The 24,027-nt window shown below is 38.8% G+C and overlaps 1 protein-coding gene and 1 long non-coding RNA gene across 21 annotated transcripts in view; one reads left to right on the top strand and one right to left on the bottom strand.

The window, feature by feature from the left end:
- ptprdb (protein tyrosine phosphatase receptor type Db) overlaps positions 1-24,027 on the top strand; it is a 249,115-nt gene that overhangs the window by 40,988 nt on the left and 184,100 nt on the right. For 18 of the 20 annotated variants that reach the window (XM_032563295.1, XM_032563296.1, XM_032563286.1 and 15 more), the window contains exon 1: positions 10,378-10,475. The gene's annotated coding sequence lies outside the window, so the exon portion shown is untranslated. Of the gene's footprint in view, positions 1-10,358; positions 10,476-14,295; positions 14,313-24,027 lie in introns of those variants that run through there. The other 2 variants (XM_032563279.1, XM_032563278.1) reach the window with 2 other exon arrangements.
- Positions 4,942-10,922, bottom strand: LOC116720173 (uncharacterized). The gene is made up of 3 exons (XR_004339340.1): positions 10,342-10,922; positions 9,048-9,145; positions 4,942-7,137 (listed from the first exon to the last, which is right to left on the bottom strand). It is a non-coding gene; the product is annotated as an uncharacterized LOC116720173 (long non-coding RNA).

Here is a 24,027-nt window from a genome sequence, read left to right as displayed (position 1 = left end):
AAGTTACCGATTGGCACAAAGAAGTTCCTGTTCTTTAGGTAAGACTCAAATCAGTCTGATACTGTAGCAGAGTCCAACCCAGCTGTCCAGTCCCTTTAATAATATGTCACGGTCAACAGTGTCAAATGCTGTGCTGAGGTCCAAAAGAACAAAAACTGGTTCTTCCATAGTCTGATTTTATGTGGAGGTCATTGAACACTTTGAGGACGGCAGTCTGAGTATTATTGCATCTTGTATACAATTGTGAATTCCATAATTGTTGTGATTATGCAGTTTTCTATTTGAGTAAAACCAATTTCCATAATGTAGTTTTGTATTCTTATATAAAAAAATTCTTTTTTCTTTTAAAACTGTACAACTATCCTTTTGAAATAGTTACAAACGCACTTTATTTTAAACTGCTTTTGAATAAATTTAGATAATCTTCCAGTTTAATTTTATACTTGCCTCTAACATAAAACTATGTTCAGCTGTTTGCAGTAATTTAATGTTATGTGACAGTTATGTGAAAGAGACAAAGAGGTATTTTAACTGCTTCAGTTTTTTCATTTTTGATTCATAATATGATATGATAATTTGATCCAAGAAAACATTATTGCATGGAATTACAATAAAATCTAGCAGCACTATTATGTGTTAGCATAGTGAACAGTAAGAAAAAGGAGCAGGCCATTCTGTGCAAATTTGTCAGTTGCCTGGATTTTCTCCAAATGCTCCATTTGTTTTGATGCATGCATGTTAGGGTATACACTGACTTTAACTTCACTGGGTGATTGTGACTGGTTGGTATGTCAGGATTTCCTTTGTGCTAACCCTTGAAAGTAATTGCAACATGTCCATTGTTTACCCTCTTGTTTCACATGAAAGGAGGTTAAGCAAACAGGATTAGTTAGGTTGACAAAAGGAAAACTGCCCAGGATATTCTCTGCTTTTTGCCCTGTTACTGCCAGTATACGGGACAGCTCCCTGTGACCATGAACAGGATTATAGGGTGATAAAAAATGGACAGAAGGAATTATTACTTACTGCCCTTTGAAAGGGACATAACAATGCAAACTAGAAAATTCCTGAAGAAATTTAACCCGGGCCTGCCAAAGTGTGCCCGTCAATTTGGACCCAGCGTTCTGATGCTAGAAATTAGCATCAATGCTAAAGAAAGTTGCAATCATATGAGAAGAATGACAAGAATGTTTACTAACATGGACTTGCACCAGTCAGTATGATAAAGTAAGTATATCAGCTAAAATCAGCAAAAATGCTAATGTTAGCATGATTGCTATCAGTAGCATGTGGGACATCACTAGGATGTTTTCTATAATTGACTTACTCAATGCAGTATACTAAACATTGCTAAGAATTCAAATAAATAGCTAATAGCTTATTAAAGCTAAAATGCTAATGCTAATGAATTGCCTTGCTGCGCAAGGCAGTTCCCTAACCTGAGAGAAAAAGATAATGCAGAATAATATTATTGCACCGCCTGCGGCGGTGCACTAACCTGAGGTGCATATTGAGGCTTTTATTTTGAAATTTGCAGTAAGCTTCATATTAAATGCCCACAGTATTCCATTGTGTAACAGTGCTTTGGATAAAAAAGTCACATAAAGCCAAAAAGAGCAGTTACATGATGTAAAAATTGTCAAGACTTTTATTTTGAAATTTTTGTTAAGCTTCATTTCAAAGGGCCAAACTAATCCCATGTATAACAGTGATTGGATAAAATCAATTATATAATGCTCAAAAGAGCAATTACATGCAATTACATGTAGTTTTTTCATACAAACTAAGCTAAAACAAGAAAAGTTTACTCTGGTTTAACTTAAGACAGTGAGATAAAAAATATATCTTTTTTCAGTTTATGTAAATATCTGATGTCAACTGTATTTCATATTAGGGGTTCTGTGTTCACTGTAATGTGGAGTGGAATTGGTTTTCAGCCAAAACGCAATGTGAATGAAGTTCAGAACAGTCTCATTTGACCGTAACCCCTTTCTACATGTTTCCTGTGTCCTTTATGTGTATTGGCAAACTGGAAAAAAATATTTCTCATGGCTGTCTCTCTTCTTGTCACATTTCAGTAAGGTGCATTTCTGAGTACAGAGTATGATAATTTTCCATGGCCCACCACCCCTAAAAACAGAGGTTTTTAAGAAGCTGTACTTTATTTTAAAATTGATTTAAAACATGCAGCTAAATCTTTCCACTTAAAGCACTGATGAGGTCAGAGTTTGAGTTTAAGTGCCCAGCTGATCCCGTTGATATCTATTATACTGTGACTGAATCAATAGTCCAGCAGCTCATTTCTCAGGAGCTGTCAATAATAGAGGGCCTGATCTGCAGGAAAGTGGCTGGCCACTGTTACAAGCTGGAGGAGGATCTTTTAAATAAAGTATGGATGTTTATTAAGGAAGATGAAGTTGGCTTAGATATGTGTATGATTTGGATGTTTGATGTTACTCTTTGAACATAACAGGAATTAAGAGTGTCTCGGATGGTAGGGGGTGTCTGTCTTTCAGTACGTGTGTGCACGTGTTGTGTTTTTTTTCCTCCCCTTTTATGGTGTTTGAAATGTTTTTTTTTTTTCTTATTTAAACCATGTTGCTTCGGTACCCCTTGAGCTTTCAAACCCCTGGGTGGTCGATATGGCCTAGTTTATGAATTTCCTGCTGCACACAGAAAGGCACACACAAACAACTTGCACGCACACAACTCACCGTCAGCCCTACTTACATAGCGCACAAATACGGATCCCGTGAGCAAATCGATGGAACATGTATGACAACACAACATTGTTTCATTCTGATTCCTGGGAGCAGGGAAAGAAGTCAAGTATCTGTGAGGGGAAAAGGTAGATTGAGAAATAAATGTGGCTTTATTAAGAAGAAAAGGGTGTGGGGAGAGGATAGGCGTAGAGAGAGGAAGGGTGGTGGAGAGGGGGTGTATAATAATGTGTCACAGCATGTGGAGCTGTGCCAAGACACACTGTGAATAATCTGTGGTGGTTTTTTGCTGAGCCGGTTATTGTTGCATTAAAAATATAATGCCAAATATGTCCCAGTGTCTGGCTTGCCTTAATGATGACAGCCCGGGGGGATGAATAATTAAGACACAGGGAGGAGGAGTCTGTCTCTGTGCTGTGTTAATAATTTTCCACTGAATACTACTCCAAATGAAATTGATACCATGACCATTAAAAAAAATACCTTCACCTTTACATTGAGAGTTCATGGAAGAGAAGTTTATAAATTAAATGTTGAAATGAAGCAGATGCTCCATATCCATAAAGTGTAACATTAAGCTTTCTGGTTAATACAGTCTGTACTGTTAGTTTTCTGTTTTCTGCTGACTACTACTAAGTATACACATATTACAGTAGAATCATGCCCATGTAAGGGGATAGTGTAATTCTGCCCCAGGAGACCTGCTTCACCTGGGGCAAACACCTTTTAGATGTACATGGACTCATACAATCAAGCTTAATAACAAAACATGTGGGTCAAAAGGTTTTGCATTATACATGATCTCTGCTCTGACATCTGTCCCAGTAGAAAATAACAATTAATCTGGTTTTAGAAATTGAAAAATTTCTGCAATTTCTTTTGGGGTTCCTTGTAGAAGCATGGATAATGTAGACACCATGTATGGAAGCTAACAATTCTCAGTGCAGTTGTTCAGAATGCTTAGAATTAAATTAAATACATAAGGATCATGAAATACTGTATTATCTACATAAATCAATAATAGCTCAATATATATATACAGTAACTAAATGCAATTATTGAACAGGCATATAAATACTATAACATACTATAAATTTCTAACTGGTATATTTCATTAAATTGACATAAGAGGTAGAATTAAACAAGTGTTCATGTCTTGCTACTCCTTTTCAAACAGAAAAGTAGTGATAAGCTAACTGCTTTGTACTTGGTTGAGTTTGCAGATGTTTTCTCTTCTACTGGTTTTCTTTGTTTTTAAGAACCTTTTTGAAATAAATAAATAAATAAAATGAAATTCTAAGCTCATATATATTGAAATAGTTTTCATTCTCCTTAAACAAATAGCTGTTATGCCCTGGTGTTGTTTTGAGTTATTTTTGAGGTTTGATTATTCTGTGTTCCTTAGACTCTTTCTTTGATTAGATCAATCTTGTTTCTGTTTTAGTTTAGTTTAGTCCTTCCCAATGTTTCTAGCTATCTTTATTTCTTGAGTAAAGCAGCTAAGAATTATATTCCTTAGCTCTTGTTCTTATTTAGTGTTAGATTTATTTCCTTGTCTATTGTGTACTCTTCCTTGCCATTTTCTCTCTCTCTACCTCTCTCTCTTCCTCTCTCTCCTCACACCTGCAACTCCTCAGCTCATCAGCCCAGGTTTTTGCTCCAGCATTCACCCTCACGGTATTTAAGCTCCTCTCCTGGTCACTCTCCTTTCTGGTTCCTGCTGTTATATCCTCATGTCTCCTTTCTGGGTTTTTTTCCCATTGGCTTTATGGTTTGTGTTCTGCCCGGGATCCTTGTGATTTTTGTAAGTTCATTATTCTTATTAAATATTCCTAATTTACAAGCTGTTGCTACCTCTCTGCATTTGGGTCCACCAACAACCACTACATACGGTACCATGACAATAGCTTAATAATATGAATCATTATTTTGTTGAGGTATTTTTAATTAATCCCAGCATTTTTTTTTATCCCAAAAAATCTTTCCAATAAAGTCATATTTTCAGGGGTGTTTATAAGTAGGGAGACCAAACTGTTGATACCTTGCATATTACATTACAAAAGAGATATAATGTGATATATGTAGTTTAAAATAAATAAATAAAACTCAAATTATCAGTAAAAAATGTCTTTTTAACTTTCACAAAGTCATTTAGTTGGATTCTGCAAGTTTTTTACACTGTGTGCAGTGTTAAAATTATCTGAATGCCTCCATTTTTTTAACCAGCACAATCTGACCTTCTGAGTGAAGGGCTTGTGGTTCCATGCCTGCAATATACTGTATATCTAAGCCAAACCTGTTGTGCTAAATCAAATCAGGCTTTAGCTGGCCCATATCTGATTCTCTGCTCAGTTTGGAAAACCAAATTGGGTTGTTTTTACCCAAAATGTTTTTACAGTGTAAAACTAGAAAATAGGCTTGCTAATGCAGCCAAATTCAAATTAATAGTTTGTTCTATACAGGCTTGATTAAGGCTAGACTTACTTTCTTGTTCCTTGCTTTTAGATTTATTTTTTTTCCATTTCTTCAGGTTGTAGCTATGCACCGTTGTTTACAGAGTATTTTTCTGATGGCTACATTCACTTTGTCGACCAATCACTATTCCTGGCTGCCACTTGTTTGAGCATAGACTGTAATTTTGTCAAAAAATGATTCCATGTGGTTGTTTATTCTGCTCCCTCTTCCTCTGGCAAGCTTAGCTGCAAAAGGGTGATTCATGAAAGAGAACTAAGACTGGCAGATGGATACAGATATGACAGAGGCTGTGTAGCAATAAGATTCATCACCTCTAAATCCAGGTTTAGACCTAAATCTACTCAAGGCTTCATTCCCAGAGTGTCTTAAATAAACGGCTCTGGAGCCTACGCAGCTTTCATGAGGAAAAAAGTGGGCTCTGCTCTTTAAATCAGGGGGTAAAAGCTTTATAATATGCTCTTCTGCCCTCCTATCTGATTCATCCCTTCTGTCCTTTCAAGGTGAAATGAAAATGACCTGATTGATTTATTATCAGAATGACTAGCTGACATACTGCTACTGTTTTCTCCTTTACTTCAACCAGTTTCACATGTTTAACAATAGATTTTGAAAGGCCCAAAATTAGAAACACGGATCAATATTTCAATGCACAGATCACAAAAAGACACTTAGAAACAAAGCCAATCCACAAACATAGGGAGATACACAAAGTTGCACAAGTGCAAATCTGACACACACACACGCACATTTCATCCCACATGCTCTGTAAATAGAGAGCAGGATGTTGCAGACATTTGGGTGCATGGACAAACAAGCAGTGTTCCTTGTGAGAGAATGGGAGAGAGAAAAAGCAAGCACGGAAAGACGAATGAGAGGTAGCGGCACAGAGAGACACACGGGAGAAGAGAACTGGGGGTAGGTGGACAGATGAAGTGGTGACTCAGGAATGTGATATGAAAAGAAAAGATTCAGCACTTGGAATGATTCTCCTCTTCCTCTTCCCATCTCAGGCAGAAAAGGAGTGGTGGGTTTCTGCTATATTTTTTTTACCTACTGTGTCCTTCTAATCTTATCTCCTGCACATCCTACAACACTTTTCCATTCCCCCACATCTGTCACTTTTGCCTTGTGAATAGCAGCCATCACAATTAAAAAGGAGACTGGAGTTAATAAAAGAGTATTTAGAGGCTTCCAGGCAAACTCTCTACACAAAATATATCTTTTAAAGGGAGAAAAGTTGGTCAAATGAACCGATCCCTTTGTATAAATGTATGTAATTGCTTATTTTGAATTAACCGTGCTTAACCAAAGGGGTTGTAAAGCTGATTATAATTTCACTCGCCACTCCCAGATGGTATGACTGCAAGACCTGTACAAACAAGAAATCACTTAAATGAAACCTGTCTGACTAAATGAAAAACACTAAAATATTCTAAAATGCAAAACATGATTCCCAGATCAAAAGTAAGTAAAAAACATTTTAAACAAAGTTGTTGACATCAATCCGTCTGTGTCTTATAAATACATTTCTAAGACTCGGAGGCTCCAGCAAATCACATTGAGAGTCAATGTCCACAGATGGAGAAAACATGGAGCATTGGTGAACCTTCCCAGAGTTTGTGGATCATCCTGGGCCCCCTACCAGATATCACAATCCCCTTCCTTGGCTGGTGCCTGTGCCCAGCTGAGCGTTGATGATTCTGTGTCTGGGTGCTCGGGTATGTATCGGCTTACCCTGTCAGACTCCGGGCGCCCTGATTCTGTCGGCCTCTGCTGTGGGGTGGTGTACCCTCAGAGCTCGGGACTTTGTGTCCATGACTGGATCATAGTGAGTTGGGTTATGGGCTTATCGCTTCAGTCCCCTGGGGCTTCTGCATTGTGGCTACTGGGGGTCACCTCCTCTGCTTCTCTCTAGGAAAGGGCTGGGAAGGGAACGGGGGTTCTAAGGAGACAGAAATGGAATTTTTTGGAAAATGTGCATCCCTTACATCTGGGACAGCATTTGCAGCATTTCAGAAAAGGAATGTTATATCTACTTTCCATTGGTGTGGTGGAGGAAGTGTGTTGGTCTCAAGTTGCTTTTCCGTTTTAGACCAGTACAGCTTGTTAGAATTAACTAAACCATAAATTCGACTGTCTACTAGAAAACCCTGAAGCATTTTATCCACCAATCAGTTTGTAACCTGAAGCTCAGCAGGACAATAGTCCAAAGCACACCAGCTAGTGTGTGTTTGAATGGGGAAAAAAGCAAAATGGAAGTTTTGCAGTGGCCTATTCAAAGCCACAAAGATAAAATCTGATTAGAATTTTGTTGTAAGACCTCAACAGGCTATATGGCTGAATAAAAATGACTGCGGAATAATGCAAAAAATCCTCTACAAAAATGTATTGCATTGGAAATGCTTGATGGCAATTGTTGCTATGAAAAGTTTTACAACCAGTATTTAGGTTTAGGGGCTATTACTTTTTTGCCATTTGGTCCAAACATTTTGCATCCCTAAAGAAGACTATTTCATACTAGTGTTCTTAAACAACAGCCAAATAGTTTATTTTTATTGTTAATTAAGTGGAAGAAAATTGACACTAGGTTTTAAAAGATGTTTACATAGAAGTCTGCCGAGGTTGGAAAGCAACGCCACCCAGCATTTTTATTACGAGACCACTAAATAAATGTGCAGCCAAATGCCTTCAGATGAACCCTAATCAGTTGGTTTACTTTAATCTCTGAATGAATTCAGCTGTTCTGTAAAAGCCTCAGTGGTCTGTTAGAAATCATTACTGAACAAATGTCATGATGATCAAGGAATATAGCAGACAGGTCAGCATGAGTTTTAAAAATGACGAGTTAAAAAAGGAAAGAATATCATAAGCTTTAAACATCTTTCAGGACACTGCTATATCATTTGAAAATGGATGGCACGTGGCACCAGTTTGCACCTACCATCACTTGGATGTTGCACTAAACTGACAGGTAAGATAAGGTAGACATCAGACAGAAAAGCATCCAAGATGCCCATAGTAATTGTGAAGAATCTCCAGGGATCCAAAGCACATATGAAAAAAAATGTATGTCTAGACGAAAAGTATGAATCATTCACTCCAGAAATGTGGCCTTTTTGGAGGAGTGGCAAAATGAAAGCCACTGCTGAAAGAAGCATCATGAAGATGGGATGCTTCTGATAGCACAAAGAAAGGTTAGTCAGAGGCAATGGATTAAGATTGCAGGTTTAAGGTGTTAGGACAGGGGTGGGCACTCCTGGTCCTCGAGGGCCGGTGTCCTGCAACTTTTAGATGCATCTCTACTTCAACACACCTGAGTCAAATAATGAGGTCGTTAGCAGGACTCTGGAGAACTTGACTGCACTTAGGAGGTGATTCAGCTGTTGGATTCAGGTGTGTTGGACCAGGGAGACATCTAAGAGTTGCAGGACACCGGCCCTCGAGGACCAGGATTTCCCACCCCTGTGTTAGGATGATTGATCATTTGGGTTTGTAGTTTAGTTTATCTGTTTTCCTTAGTTATTCTTATTAAATCATATTTTGCTTACTTTAGGTCAGTTCTTCCTTAGTTATTCTAGTTATGCATTTTAGTTATTCTTTGTTAAAGCTAGATTAGTTTTCATAGTTCTCCTGTTTATTTACCCTCCCTTGCCTCCTTGTGCCATTCTCTTTTTCCTCAGTTTGTCTTCTGCTGTCTCCTCTCACACCTGTAACTTGCTAGCCAATCAGCATTCACTCTTCCAGTATTTAACCACCTCTCTTTCACTCACTTCTCTGGTACCTCTTGTACTTCTCCACTCCTCCATGTACCCTGTTCCTGTTTGTTCCCTGCTCTTGCTCAATGTCACCTACCTGTTTGCAAGTTCTTCTTCTTTATTTATTTACTTTCTTCATCAAATTCTCACCACCAACTCGTCGCCTCGGTCTCCTCTGCATTAGTCTTACTCCATCTACATGACAAATGTGCATTTATTTCCGTTACAGATTTCCCACATACATTGAATAAAAACATAAAACATTTAAGACATTTAGGGGCAATCACTGTATTAAGTTCTTACTGTAAATGTATATACCCAAAAATACTAAGCCCAGCAGAGGTGTACTGCTTTAAAAATGCCAGAGTACATTTCAAAGTAGGCTCATTCTTGATTAACTGATTGCATAGACGAAGCTTTGAAGTATACTTTCTTGCCCTGAGCATCTTTAAACAAAGTGATAAATTAGACAGTCGTTGAAAAAACTCAAACTTTTCAGCACTCATGGCACTTTCCTGCTGCTGGTGGTCGAATGGATTGTGAAATACCTTGCTGGCTCCAATATCACATAATTCCGTTTCATATCACTTCAAATTAACAAAATTATTTTAAAAAGTGACCTTAAAATGCTCTCAACTTTTTAAATTAAGTGCTTTAAAATATAAGTTTAAGTTTTACTTATTTTGATTAAAGTCAATATCGTAACTTCACAATACACCTAACAGTTAAATAGACTTACTTTATTTGAGTGTTTGCAAAACCTTGATCAAAGTCAACTTATTGTCACTTATCAAATAAATGCAAAGTTACAGTTTACAGGTGATGTTCTTCTGTTCGGTTCTGAATATCCTGCTGCCTTTTGAGTGCTTCGTTTTCATGTGAAGTTGACTGTAAGCTGCAGACTATTCGTTTTACAAGTCAGTGTAAGTAGATTCAGAGTCATACTGTGTTCGGCCATTTGGGGGGTTCATACGATGCCCTGTGTTCGCATTCTGACCCACTTGTGCAACTTTTAAAATGTTGGTCGTTAAAATCAGCGGGTCGTCTCCCTCTTCTGCCCCTCTACTTCAGTGTAGCTCCTGCATCTCTCACTTCCTCTCTCTCTCTAGCTGTATCTCCCTCTTTCTCTCTCTCCTCCGTCGCTTATCTCTGCGCGCATCGTCAGCACTAGTTTGGAGTCAAATCTGACAACCGCTGCCTTTGCCCGCTCCTTCCTCCGGCTCTCCTATTACTCTCCGGCGGCTGTCCCTGCTCCTTTAAAGGGGTAAATCAACTGTTCATTTAGCTAAAAACACGTGTTAACATTGATATTATTATTATTTTTTAAAATAGAGTCTGGCTGACCTCGTTTACCTACTCTGTGCCGTGCTTTCTCTCAGATGATGTCTTACCTTGGTTCTCCTCCTAGCTCTCACAGTCGGGACCGTGGGACCGCATCCGACCGCTGTGTTCAACTTGAGGCGAAGAAAGACACGGGAAACTCCTCGGGATTCTCCGTACATCGAGCGCTCATTTGGATTTTGTGGTGAGCTCACTTAGTCACATTAAAATCATTGCATTATTTTTTTTTAAAATAGTGAATATTATCCAAAGCGCTGCATCTGTTGTGCTGATCAGATAAGACCCCAGCGTGTGCAAGCCAAATTATTCAAGTGCATTTTTTAATTAATTTTTTTATTTGGCCAACTCTTCTTTGTTGTTTTTGCACGCACAAAAGCAGAAACGCCGCAGCACTGCTTACTCGCTTCTTTCGGAAACCCCCTTTTTTGTAACGTATCCCACTTAGTCTCAGCTTATTGTGCATGTGAATTAAACGTGGCCACTTGTGACAATTTAGTTGTCAGTATTCCTATCACGGAGCGCGCTGAGAGTCAAATAATACCGTCCGGAGTGTGGGAGAACAGGAGAGAGATTAGGGTGAGAGGAAAGAAGACTGTGAGAAGAAACATTTGCGGGATCCCTCAGGGAAGCGCTGCTTCTTTCTTCCCTTTATTGGGAGGGTTTTTATTAGTCTTTAATGCCTCTACAATGATCATATTATCTAATACTGTTTTACAGGCTCTTTTTAAGATGTGCTTATTGTCAGTGCCATTACTGCTCATTATATGTGGTGACACACTCCCGGCTGTGCTGTAAGAAGGCATCTACTGGGCCATTTGCTGCTTTTTATTGTCCTGTTTATCAATTAAACTTGTCTCTAATGGAGATCTCACACTTCCTCCAACATAAAACATTACTCTCCCACACACCATCCGTTAGCATCTCACCTCCCACATAGCCACACTTGCTGTCCACAGCCGATTATCTGGTTACATGCCACCATTTGAGCTAATAGAGTCCTTACTTAATGTGATGACTTCTCAATCAGAGGCGGTCGAGCACAGCTGAGGGCCGCTTAAAGGTTCATAAGCGGTGTCATCAAGGGCAGATCAAGAGGCCAGTGAAGACCAGACAAAGTGCCCCATGGAGGTTGTCTGAGTAATTTGCTGATTCGTTTTATTGTTTAATTACAGTATAGGGCTGTCATTGTATATGGGGATGTGTGTGTCTTTTTAGTGTGGCTGTGTGAGACGGCTTTGCTCGCTCATGTGTGTGCAAGTAAAGAATGAGAGAGCAAAAAGAGGAAAAGAACAGAGAGAGATTATGCAAACTCAAAGTTTTGGAAGAAAAGGATGGGGGGGGGGTTACTTTAGTAAGCAGTTTTTCAGTCACATTCTGTCACAGTCTGCAGGAACACAAACATTTCTGTAGACTTTAAAATACTAAAGAGAAGAGGATTAAAACTTCCAGTGTCAGTTTTGAAAAGTTACATTTTCAAAACTGCTAAAATTATCCTTCGTGCTGGTCCTGCGCTCTAATGAGATCCAGAAAAAGTTCTGGCTGGATGAAGCTTAGCTTGGCACAGCGATGCCCCTCCCTGACTTGTTTCTGTGCACTGCCCACAATTCTCTACAACCATGCATGCTGTAGTAGTAGGTGGTTATAGCAGTGACATCATTTATAAAACTTGGAATGAGCATATCATTTGTGATGGATAAGGCAGGCAAAACAGTCTCCATTTTCCCAGCAACAGTAAGGGAATGCGGTCTCCTTATGGACTACAAATGCATAAAAGCAATATAGAACTGTCTTTTTTACATTGTATGTTATGATCTGTAAACACACCCCTTTTATAACGCTGCTGTGGACAATATCAAAATCCACCACTGAGTTCATTCAATAGGCTGAATACCAAGGCTACACTTACATAGGACTGCTGCCCAGATGCTACTGGTATTTTTGGATGTAGATTGGGGAATCGTTCCATGTTTAAATGAGATTGCATAGACACCTTACCTGTGCTATAGGTGTCATGCCAGGACACTATGTGGCGCTGTAGTTTTAGAATGTTGTTGAAACATATTATGTGCTTTTTTGACCCTTAGCTTCCACCTTACTAGCTTCTACCTCATTTAGAAAACAGTAACCTATCTCAGATAAACTAAGTGCTCATGTAACACACATATTTACTCTGTTTCAGGAATTGTACTATACTGAACAGGTTAAGAAGCACACAGTGCAATGCTATCCAGCATTGTTTTGGTTATCTGCTCATGCATGTGGAGAATAGTCCCTGCAGCCTTGTGTTCTGCACATGCGCACTTTCACACCTATGGAGAACTTCACACACTCCACAGAGAGTGTTCTTGAAAAGTTCCACTCTGACACCTGTTTTCAATAACTGCTGTCAGAAATTGATCTTTGGAGAACAACAATAGTATGGTTTCACTGTGTAAACTGGTCCTAAATGACACTCGAAATACAGCTATTGCTTTTCATTGAGGTAATATTTTTCACACTGAATTTGTGATGACTAAACCTCACTACTGCGTGAATTTCATAGCAGTTTTGTAAAAAAAAAAATCTATTTGAGTTTGTTGTTGCTGTCCACGAAAAACTAAGCGAAACATGGACTGTTAATTTCAATATGTTAGGTAATTAGTACATTAATTAGCACTTTATGCATCAATGGGCATAATTCCACCAGCTAGATGGCAACAAAGTGCTTCCAATCTTATGCTTAGTAAATGTAGAAGATGCATCAACAGACATTAGTTGAATATAAACATCACCCTGACTTTATTAAGACCAGAAGCAAGTTGAGGCAAATCCGCTACATTACATGGGAATGTCATTTATTTACATTGTGTTAACCTATCAACATTAATGACAGATTAAAACACAAAAGATATTAATGCTTTTTGGGTGTTTAAAATAATTTCATCATATTTCAGCCTGTTTGAAATTTATGGCAGCACTTAGGCTAAAGTAAGACAGATGTAGAAATATGTAAAAATATCTCTGTTGATGTGTTTTCCAGGATAGATAACAGAACAGTGGGCTAATAAGAGGTTGTGAAAACATTTTTCAAAAATCCTCTCAATAAAAGTACACCAAAATCATACACTTGTGTAGCCAAGTACAATTTTTAAAACAAAAGATTGTTGTCATGCCATTCATATGGTTGAAATGCCATTAATGAAATGGCAGAGAAAGCGTGAAGCCAGAATTTTCTCCAGCTGTATCAGTATGGAGTAATTGCATTATTACCACTTCACCTGTTGTTGCACACTGCTGATCAGATCATTGATGAAGTCTCCTGTGTTTTTCTTACCTATATAAAAAGACCAGTTAAATTCCTTGAAAATATTTTTCAACTGAATACAGTCAGGTTATGAAAACTAAACCCTCTATGACATTATTGCAAATCTGCCTTGCCTGCAGTAGGCAAGGCATGCAGCTTTCGTTGAATAATGCCACAGTATCACTTTACTACTCATCTGTTTCTGTAATGCACACAATTTGACGTCAGACTAAGCGAAGTTGCCAGTTTTATGCATGTTAAAATGCCTTGCATTTAAACCTTAAAATGCTCCACTACTAGATTTCTGTAAGTTCCATTGATGCAAATTCCACATCAATACGCCAATAATATAATCATTTAATCCCAAGGTACACTATACTAACACTATGCCTGCGCCGATGAAGATCAGTTCACTTCCATATGCAAGCTGCATATGGAACATCAACAGCAACACACGTCATATACATGACTGAACTTATTGTTCCACAAAATGCTCCTCATTTCCTTAAGCTTAGCATACATTTATTCATACGCATGAATACATGACAGGATAGTTTGATTACAACTTACAGGGGAACCACTCGTCATTCTAACAGGAAACACTCTTGAAAATAATACTGACAAGCAATCACACAATTCTTGTTTTAAATTTTTGTGTTAAAACTGTAATATTGTAAACCCATAGTGTCTTTATTGATTTCTTCATGCCGGCCCATGCCAGGTAACAAGACTGCTCAAGTAAGACTCAAATTTTGGCAATTCTCTGCTAAGGTGACATGTCTGAAAAATGTTGGACAACAGTTGAGTTTCTGCTGTTTTGTGTCTTTGTTAAGCTTGTGGGGGAAAAAAATGAAATGAAATATGTGAAGAGATGATATGTCTCAAGCAGGCATCGTAATGAATGAAAGAAAACTCATTTTATTGGAAAGTGTCCGGCCTCTTCACTCCTCAATTTACCTCCAGCACTCTGTTTAGATGAATTTCAGCCAGGGAATCCGCACAGATGTTTCACCAGAGAATTTGAGCCTCGTCGTGTAGACTTGGCCGTGCAATCATGCTATGAACCAATCAGTTAGTTTCGGTACACCCCATCGGTTTTTCTTGTCAGGTGAAAAATGAGATGTATCTTCCGACGATGAGCTGATGTGGTGTCACTGATGGCTGTGCAGGTGATTATGATGACAGGTTTGGTATTGGTCCCCATAATGACAGCTGCAAAACTGATTATCTGAATAGTACCCATGCTGATATGTTTAATTATCTGGCAGATTAAAGGATGAACTTCCACACATAGGAAAGCTGTTGTCTCTGTTGAGGTGTGATTAGCATTTCAGGGCCACTGTTTCAGACCACTTGTGAAAAACCCCCACCTCAGGTCAACAACGTTGATTTTGAGTCCCTTAAGGAGCTTGTCCCTTTGAGTAACACCATGAACCCGTCTCCAAGATATCAAGGATCACTAAATGTTTTGATCAATGTAAAAATAATCTAGACAACTATAACCTCCAAACTCCAAACATCTTTGGGCGAGGAGTTTAAAACTTTAAAGCGCGAGGTGTCCCAAAACATCTCCATATTAGACGTTCTCTGCTTTCCATCTAAACATAAAAAAGACTTAGTTACTAGGAATGTAATAATACAACAACACCACAATATTTTTCAACAAAGTGAAATCAGTGTTTCTGACTATTATCCACTTGCTGTTTGCATAATGAGCTGTTATGAATTAGACTGCTGTATTAGCTTAGGTTGCCCTGTTGTGTTGATGTTTTCAGCTAATACAGACTTCTCATCCGACTGGAGAACAACACCTTAGGACACAACTACTGAAAAGGGCCTCTCAAATTGCTTGTTTCTCCCCAGTGGCTAAAAAAAAAACAAGTTGGTGCCTTGTTGTCAGACAAGAACTGAACAATTTCTTGTGAGAAAAGCTGGGCGGGCTAATTGTTTGCCTCTAACTCTGCTGATGTTGGCATCTGCTTTGCAATTTCCTGTCAATGCTAAAATGAAGAGCTTTTTCATGAGTAGCATAAGATCATCTCTTGTTTAAAATCTGAAATACCTAGATTAATTCTATGAACATATTCCTCGAACACAAATTATTGAAAGCTTTGTTTTGGTTGTGAAAATATAAAATTGAGAATTTTCTTATCCTTTTTGGATTCAGGTGTGATAAACACCTTAGAAAGAGAAATTCATAGTTTTCCCAAATGTATTGCTAAAATCATCTTGTCTCATTCTTATGAATTTAACATGTGTGTACTTATTTCATGAGGAAGGTTTTTTATTGGTTTCTTCATTTTCACAATTTCTCACTTTTAATGTCTCTAGTCCAATTAATATATCTAAATGCATATTTGTAAATTTCACACATTAATTTCTTTCCAGGAATCAATGACATCACATTGTTAATGTGAAAAAGAAACTGCTCTGACGTTCAACTATCCTATATCAAACACAATTGTACTATAAAATCTACCATAGTTCCACACTCCTTAAGGTAAATATAGTGGGGGGAAAAAAATCTGCTGAAACTGCTGAAGCTCTTGAACACTTGGGTCCGAGTGCTGCAGCTGCAGCTTTATCCCTCCATCTGACATAAGACATAGATAACGTACTAGCTAAGCAGAGAGGTAGCACTGAAACAGCAGAGCCAGTTTTTCTCTGGAGATAACTATAGGCGCAAATTAGTGAAGGCAAATAAACAAGAAGGGAAGAAAAGCCTGTCAGATTCCCTGGCACCATCCATGGGTAGCATTCATTTCCATGTCAAAATGCAATTTAAACCAATGTCAATTATTCTGGTAATTTTTACCTTTTATTTGACATGTTGTCTAAACTGAAGCAAATGACTAACATGATTTTTTTAAAGGTTTTTGTGGCTCCAGCATCCTTTATTTATTAGTGGCTGGACAAGCAGAAGGGCAGCGAGACAAGGGAAAGACGAGCAGTAAATGATTTGCTGATGTGTTTTGTGTTGTTGTCCTGCTGCATTAGTGAGCTTGGGCTTAATGTTACAAACTGATGGTGAGAGAATTTTCTAAAGGATTTTCTGGGAGAGAGCAGAATTCAGCGGTCCGGACTCTGAAGCACCAAATAAGCCCTAAACCTTCCCTCTACCTCCACCGTCTTTGACTTTCTAAAAGTCCGTCCACATGATATTTTCCCAAATGTCATTGAGCTTTTGAAGTAATAATGGTAGACCAACTACTCCTGGGAGGGAAAGTCTTCTTCATTTGTGGACAATGGCTGTTTCTGTGGTCTGCAGGATTCTTAAAAGCTTTAGAAATTACATTATTGTCCTTTACAGACTGAATGCTGCCCATAACTTTCTTTGATCCAGTCTGCATTTTTTTTCTTTAAATCAGGGCTTGATGTGTTGATCTAATCAGGCCTTGATGTACATAGTAAACGTATACAAATAAATGTGGTTGATCAAAGCTGATGTATTGGGGGTACTTACTTTTTTTGCATCTACGGGTTGTTTGATATGGATAGCTTTTCTGTTTCATAAACTGAAACCATAATTTTAAAAAGGCATTCTGATTTATTTTTCTTATTTTTGTCTGATATAAAATTTTGTTTAATTTGAAACTATCCATCCATGCATTTATGTACATATTTCTGTACACCCTTATCCCTAGAGGGGTCGGGAGGGGTGCTGCTGCCTATCTCCAGCGAACGTTTCGGGCGAGAGGCGGAGTACACCCTGGACAGGTCGCCAGTCTGTCACATGATTTGAAACTAATTTTACAAAAAAATATTTAAAACAAATTTGTAAAGGGCAAATACTTTAGAGCCCAGTGTAATGTAAAAAGTGACAAATCTTACTGCCTAAATTCTATAGCTTTAACATATCATTATATAAAACCATAAATGATGTGTATCTCAAGCCTGGATGGCCTTAAGACACTTTGTATTTATTTTTCTCTCTGGCAAGTGCATGACGTCATTGTGATAATGGTGTTACACTGCTGCAGTCAGGAATAGGGTGCTGCTACATCTTACATCAGAATAAGATTAAAAGCTCTTTCTTTTCGTGAGTGCTCCTCATTCTGTCAGCTTTGTTGCTAGAACAGACGCAAACACCTGCTTAAAGAGCTTCTGCGAGATGTAGACAAGTTGAGTGTCTTTTACTTGATGGAAGAGCTGTAATTGTATTAAGTGTTTTTGTTAAGATGGTGGGTTGGTACGGGCATAGTCATAAGAACCTGACAATCCATGCAAAATGGTCGTGACATTACAAACAATTGCAGTTTTTTTTTTTTATATGCCAAATTGTGATGTTTTTTTTTCTTTTCCCCCAGTTTGTTCTCAAAGATGCACATAAGATAAAATATTAAACACGTTTACATGTACTCTCTCACATAGCACAGGCAGATGAGACAAATAAAGCATCTCAAAGACACAGAGGTAAAGTCCTGGCTGCTAACACAATTAGTCAAAAACCTTATTGCGTCTTGCAGCTATCCTCCCATTCTGTCAAACAGTACATGGCCTCGGGTTTAAAAATAGCTGAGCACAAACACAGTTTTAGCAGGGACAGCCCCGGTGTGCTGGCACCAAACCAAAGAGGTGGTGATAACAAGGTTGAAGTTAGTTGGAATTTTTGCTGCACCTCAAACCTCCTCACACCCTTTTTCTAAATCTGATTCATCCTCAAATGAAATGTTTTTTCCAAGAGTGTGTTTAAAAAACACACACACACACACACACTTTTCTCTGTTTTCTTCTTCTCCTGCCAGATACAGTTGAGCTATCCCCTTCTGAGAACACGCACACACACACGCACACCCACCCACCCTTCTAATACTCTCATACGCTCACACACTTTCTGCTTCACACCCCTCGTTCTCTCACATCTCTCTCCTCCCTTGGCACCTCGATGTGTTTCTCTTTAATTGAGATGCATTTCAATGTGGTGCAAATTAGCTTTCTACAGCTCAAGTCCAAACTTGCAGCGTATATATATAAGTGTGTTCGCCCATGCATATGGGAGTGCACATGTGTGTGAGAGGAGAATTCCCACAGATAAAAAAGAAGGCGCTACCTTCCTGTTCGTTCCACTGTCGTGTCCTCTGATGCCTCATCTCTCCCACAAACTTATATTTTTAGCATGGTATTAATAAAAATTGGCTGCTTTGGACTCCTTTAGTGTGTGTCCTTTGGCTGGATAAATTCACTTGGCTTGCCTTGTGTGGATTTGAATTCCGATCTGAGTCTCGGAGAGATGACAATATGCTGCAGCTCATTAGGGAGAGGAATGGAAGTGAGGAGGGTCAGGAAGGTCACGAAGACATCCGTTATGCAATGCTCTCCTGACTCGTTTCTGATCCGATCTGGTGCTGTCTTTCTAACGGTTAAAGCTCACAGCTTTTATGGTATTCTTCCGCCCAGAGCAGGTAAAGATGCTTGGCATGAAATAACAGTTACTAATCTTTACCCTTTTGTCATAATAGGTTGCAACCTCTACCTAAACCACAGATGCAACCTGTGACACAGGAAAAATGTGAAAATGTAATTCACCTGCTCGTAAAAGTTGACACTTGTCGTGCCACCATCTCATTTCAACTGGCATTTACACTTGAAAATTCGGTGACTTCTAGCAGGTAGTTAAATATGTGCATGTAAGATTTCCTTTGGGCTTGACTTCCAGGTAAAGACAACTTTGAAACATGTCAAATATAAAACCTGACTTTTTACAATGCAACTATATATGGATCCAGGATTTAATGTGGCTTTCAGACAGATTCAAAATAAAATGAACACATTATGTTTGCTTTCATCAAAGTCATCTTATGAGCCAGCTAATAATGTTTTTAAAACATGTTACCTCGGAACGAGTGGTGGCGGAGCTCCTTTAGCTTTCACACCATGATCAGAACTTTTCAAGACAGGATTTTTTATAAGAATTAAAAATAGCAATAGTTTACTTTTAGTCATAACTTTAGAAAACAAAGGATTTTGTCACATGTTATGGTTTTTACGATTGTCTCATTTTATAATGCTGAAAATTTTTTTGAAAATGCTCTATCCTACTCTGTGTTTATGGATTTGAGTGTTAGCTTTACCAACAAGCAGTCTTTGTTAGTTTAATACATCAACACAAGAAAAGCTACTTCCCTTCTGACTTCAGAACAAGACTTTCAAACAAGACAAACAGCATTTGTATGCATGTCTGGGGATTATGATAATAAAACAGTAAGTTGGACAAATCTAAACTATACGCCAATACTGTAGATGGTGCTTTTGTGAGACGGAAACTATGAAACTAGTTTTCGAGATCTGGTTTGGCTACTAGTAATATATATAGTTACTCCGAAGTGGCTTCATTCACACTTTAGTTGGTCCTCTGGTTTCAGGTGTAGCTGATTTTTGAAGTGAGTGAGTTATATTATACCTCCTAATATAATAACCCACCTACGTTTTGAATGCAGAATTGAAATACTTATGTGTGGTGGTTCAAAAATGCATCCATGGGGTTTTATTTGGTAAAACTGAGAAAATCAATGTGGGCTTCTCAATTGGCAAATCGTTTGGTGTTGTGGGGCTCTTCGTGCCACTTTTTCTGTGAGAACACACATGGATGTGTGAGAGAAAGAGAGCACAAGGAGTCATTTGGGAGAGTGATGCTGACAGTAGGGTGACCTTGGGGCTCCCAGTCTTCCTCCTGTCGATGAAAGAAATGACTTAGTGCCTCTCTTCCCGCCCATGATGGCTCATTTATTATCATTAGGCACATAGTCAAAAGATGCTGTGCAGGCCCTCAAGACGGAGCGCAGTGTGTGTTGCTGTGTATGGCTGTTTCTGATAGTGGAGCAGAGAGTGACAGACAGCAGGAAAGAAATGGAGAAGGAAGCCTTATCTCTTATGATAAGTGCTTCATGTCTGAGCATATGTGTTTGTCAGCCAGTGTTTGTCACAGGTGCACTCGGCTTCGCATTGGCTTGTGTTCGGAGTGTTTATCTGTATTTTGACAGCCGACATGCTGCCTGTCTGCCTGCATCTGCCTGTGAGCCGCACCTCTCTGCCTGCTCTCCGTGCCTCCAGCCTAACCCTGCGTCACCTCGGCCAGCCAACTGAGCGACATCGGTGGTATATGGCTACTTCAGGGGTGGCCTCCGCGCTATCGTTTCTCAGCATGATGGATGGAGACTTCTGCAGGCCAGTCAATACCCAATCTGAGCCCCACTGTCCTGATTTAAGATACAGCAGAACCCAGGTGACACAGTCAGAAGCATGCCACTTTAATCACTGAGCATCAACTCCGTGCCTCTAAGATTGGTGTGTGGATGGGACTGCGTGTGCGTGCCTGTGTGTGTGCTGTTATATTATTATCTCACTCAGTCAAGCAGTGCTGTAATCACACAGCGATCGGCAAGTGCTTGCACTTCTGACAGAGTTAACATTTCTTTATAATGTAGAGGTGCTGACATAAATAACGTACGGGAGGGAAGATTTATGTTATGAGTCGCTGCAATTGTACCAGAAAACATACATTATCTAAAGGGTAATAAAATTTGCACTGAGCCGAGTGTGAGCAGAATGTTCCCATGCAGTAAATGCCTCCGACAAAACTTGTTCATGCACTTGAAATTACCTCAAAATTGGCAAAAGGTAATTCTTGTAAAGTTGGAATCATGACAGCATTGAAGGTTGATGTCTTTATAGGACTAAAGCTGTTTTCACAATGTCTTTAGCTGATGCAGAGAAAAAAATCCTTCACTTCCAGGGCTCATTTGAACGATACTATCATTTGAACGATGTATCACTTTTGGCATTTAATATGTCTGCCAGCTTATTCCAATATGTTTACCAACAGGAGAATTTAATTAATTTTGTTATTTAATTATTATCAACTTTAAGCAAAACTATGAATTTAGTAAAATACAATATCTTGTGGTTTTTCCAGCAGGTCCTCTCTGTCTGCGCCCATATTGATCACAAAACTGATGGAGCTGTGTAGCATGTGCATCACTGCTCAGCACATCTGGACAGGTGGTTCCACAGAATCTAAAGAGTCTGCAATTAAAGTAATATTCAAAATCTTAGTGATAGTATCCATCCCGATCATATAACACAAGTAGGGTAAAATTCTTGCAACCTTGTTTTTCCTTAAGATTACATTTAAATTGTTATATACTGTAAGTGTGCACTTGCATTGCAGAATGCACAGCGGCAAAAATATATACAGTATATACACTTATATATAAATCAAAACGGGTAATATCACCAGATAGCAGGCAAAGGTTCTTAACAGGTTTTCATCATTTGCACAATTTTGCCAACATGTTATAAGCGTTGTTAACTTCAACTAATTTTGGCAACATAGTGTCAACTTCCAAAAGTCTTTTTTTTTTTTGCCAAAAGTGATTTATTTAATTTTTTTTGCCTACATCATCTTTTGGCAAAAACCCTACATTCAAGAATTTAATACATCTAGTAAAAAAGCTACAGAAAAAGCAGAAAATAAAACGGACAGATCTGCACAGGAAAAGAGCACCGCAAGGGTCACTTTCTGACCCTTGCGGTGAAACATTAAGTGAAAATAATGTTTCTCCTTTTGTAGATTGCTAAAATGATTGCATCGTGTGTGTTTTAATAAGCTTGGCTTTAATGGGCTTAGCTCAATGAAACTGTTTTAAGGCGACAATGGGAATGGTTATGCTTCTAAATGAAGCTTTATGAAAGAAAACTGTGAAATCAGGCAACTTTGTTTGCTAAAGAGAATAAATAATGTAGATTGGCAGAACAGTTTGCTGGAAAGATATTTATATGGAAACAAATTAATGTAAAACCGTGAGTCTTGGCCTCCCAACCAATCTCCCCTGCATGTATTTGCTGCAAATGAAAATAAATGCACATGCTTACCTAATTTATATTAAAGTTGTGGAATTATTAACTAACTGGTCTCTGATCTTCTTTTTCCTTTCATTGTAATGACTTTCGTCAGGCGGCATTCATCTTGTTTTGACTTTTGTCTCTCAGATGGCGTTACTTTCTTGTGTTTCTGCTCTCTTGATATACTGTATATGCTGTTTACATATTTCCATTTCTATAAAACTCTTTCACTCCTAATCTGTCATTGGGTGGAAAATATTTTCAGAGTGATAACCATAAAGATGCACAAATCCTCCAGATTTTGCACTGCCATTTCAAGTTGAGACTCGAGCTGGATGCTAAACCAGCGGTTAATTCTTTGAGATGGTTTAACACCACATTTTCTGCTTCCCATGTTAGAAGTTTGAACACTAGTGTGGTATGTAATGTTTTCACTACAAATCAATAGAAATAGAAGAACTAGATAAATCAGGACCCTCTGTCCCATCCTCCATCATGACGCCATTCCTCCACGCACATCCAGCCGGTACGCACTGGAAATCGCTGTTCAAGAACATGCTCGGCATTTTTGCATAATGTAGTGGCCTTTTATGGAGTTGGCATATTGCACATGGTGCCATGTTTTCACAGTAGTCCACAGTTTTCAAACCAAACTCTTGTTGTTTTGGCTCATTCTTGAACCAGGATAAGCCAGAATGAGCATGGAGACGCCTGGAGATTATATGTGTGAGCAGTCTGGAAATACAAGCAGCAGCAGAAGGCAAGGCAGGATGCAGGAAGCACACTGGAGGGAAAATATTATTGGTGTTTTCAGATAGCACATCAAGGTTTCTAATAACCCATTTTCATAGGAAGGGTTGAGTGTCAAAATTCAGCAGTTGTGTTTCAGTAAAACTGTAATGAACAGAGCATTTTTAGAGGTTATTTCAAGTGTTTGCGGATTGTCAATTTTCGTGGATGGTTGTGGTCCCTAAGTTTCACGAAAGGCCCACGCTTTAAAACTGATTCTCACAGGTCCTCTTTGTTCAGTCAGACACAGCTTGAGCTATTTTACATACAAAAATGGGCAAAGATTTTAGTCTCTTGATGTGTAAAGGAAGACACAACTTGAAAGATTGACAGATCTAATTGCTCTGGTGCTACACTTTTTTAGATTTGTACTCTCTCAATTTTGGTCTATCACACAGAATCCCTGCTTGTAATTTGACAAATGTGAAAAGTACAAGGATTATGAAAGCCTCTGCAAGGTGAAGGAGCTGTACATTAAACAGCAACCAGACATTACTTAAGGTATACTCATACACCGTGCAGGTCCATTTACGTTAATCCTGTTTCAGAGAAAGAAGATGCAGGTGTGTTGTTTCAGATCATGAGTGCAGGAGAGAGCACTTTGGCGTCCGGGATAATCCAGAGGAGATTGTGTCGGTATGAGTGAGCGGTTGGATATCACGACTTCATCAGACAGTGATCTGTTTGCACTGGTTCAAATTGTTCCCCCTTGATGTGTCATAACTCTCAGCAACGTGTGCCTGCTCTCTTGTGTACGCACCCCGACACACTTGTACACACTTGCACTCACTCACATCCCCTCCCCTCCCAGACTGGCTGGTTC

The sequence above is a fragment of the Xiphophorus hellerii genome, chromosome 5, assembly GCF_003331165.1.
Source record: "Xiphophorus hellerii strain 12219 chromosome 5, Xiphophorus_hellerii-4.1, whole genome shotgun sequence".
Lineage (NCBI taxonomy): Eukaryota > Metazoa > Chordata > Actinopteri > Cyprinodontiformes > Poeciliidae > Xiphophorus > Xiphophorus hellerii.
This window is presented reverse-complemented; position numbering and strand designations above follow the sequence as displayed.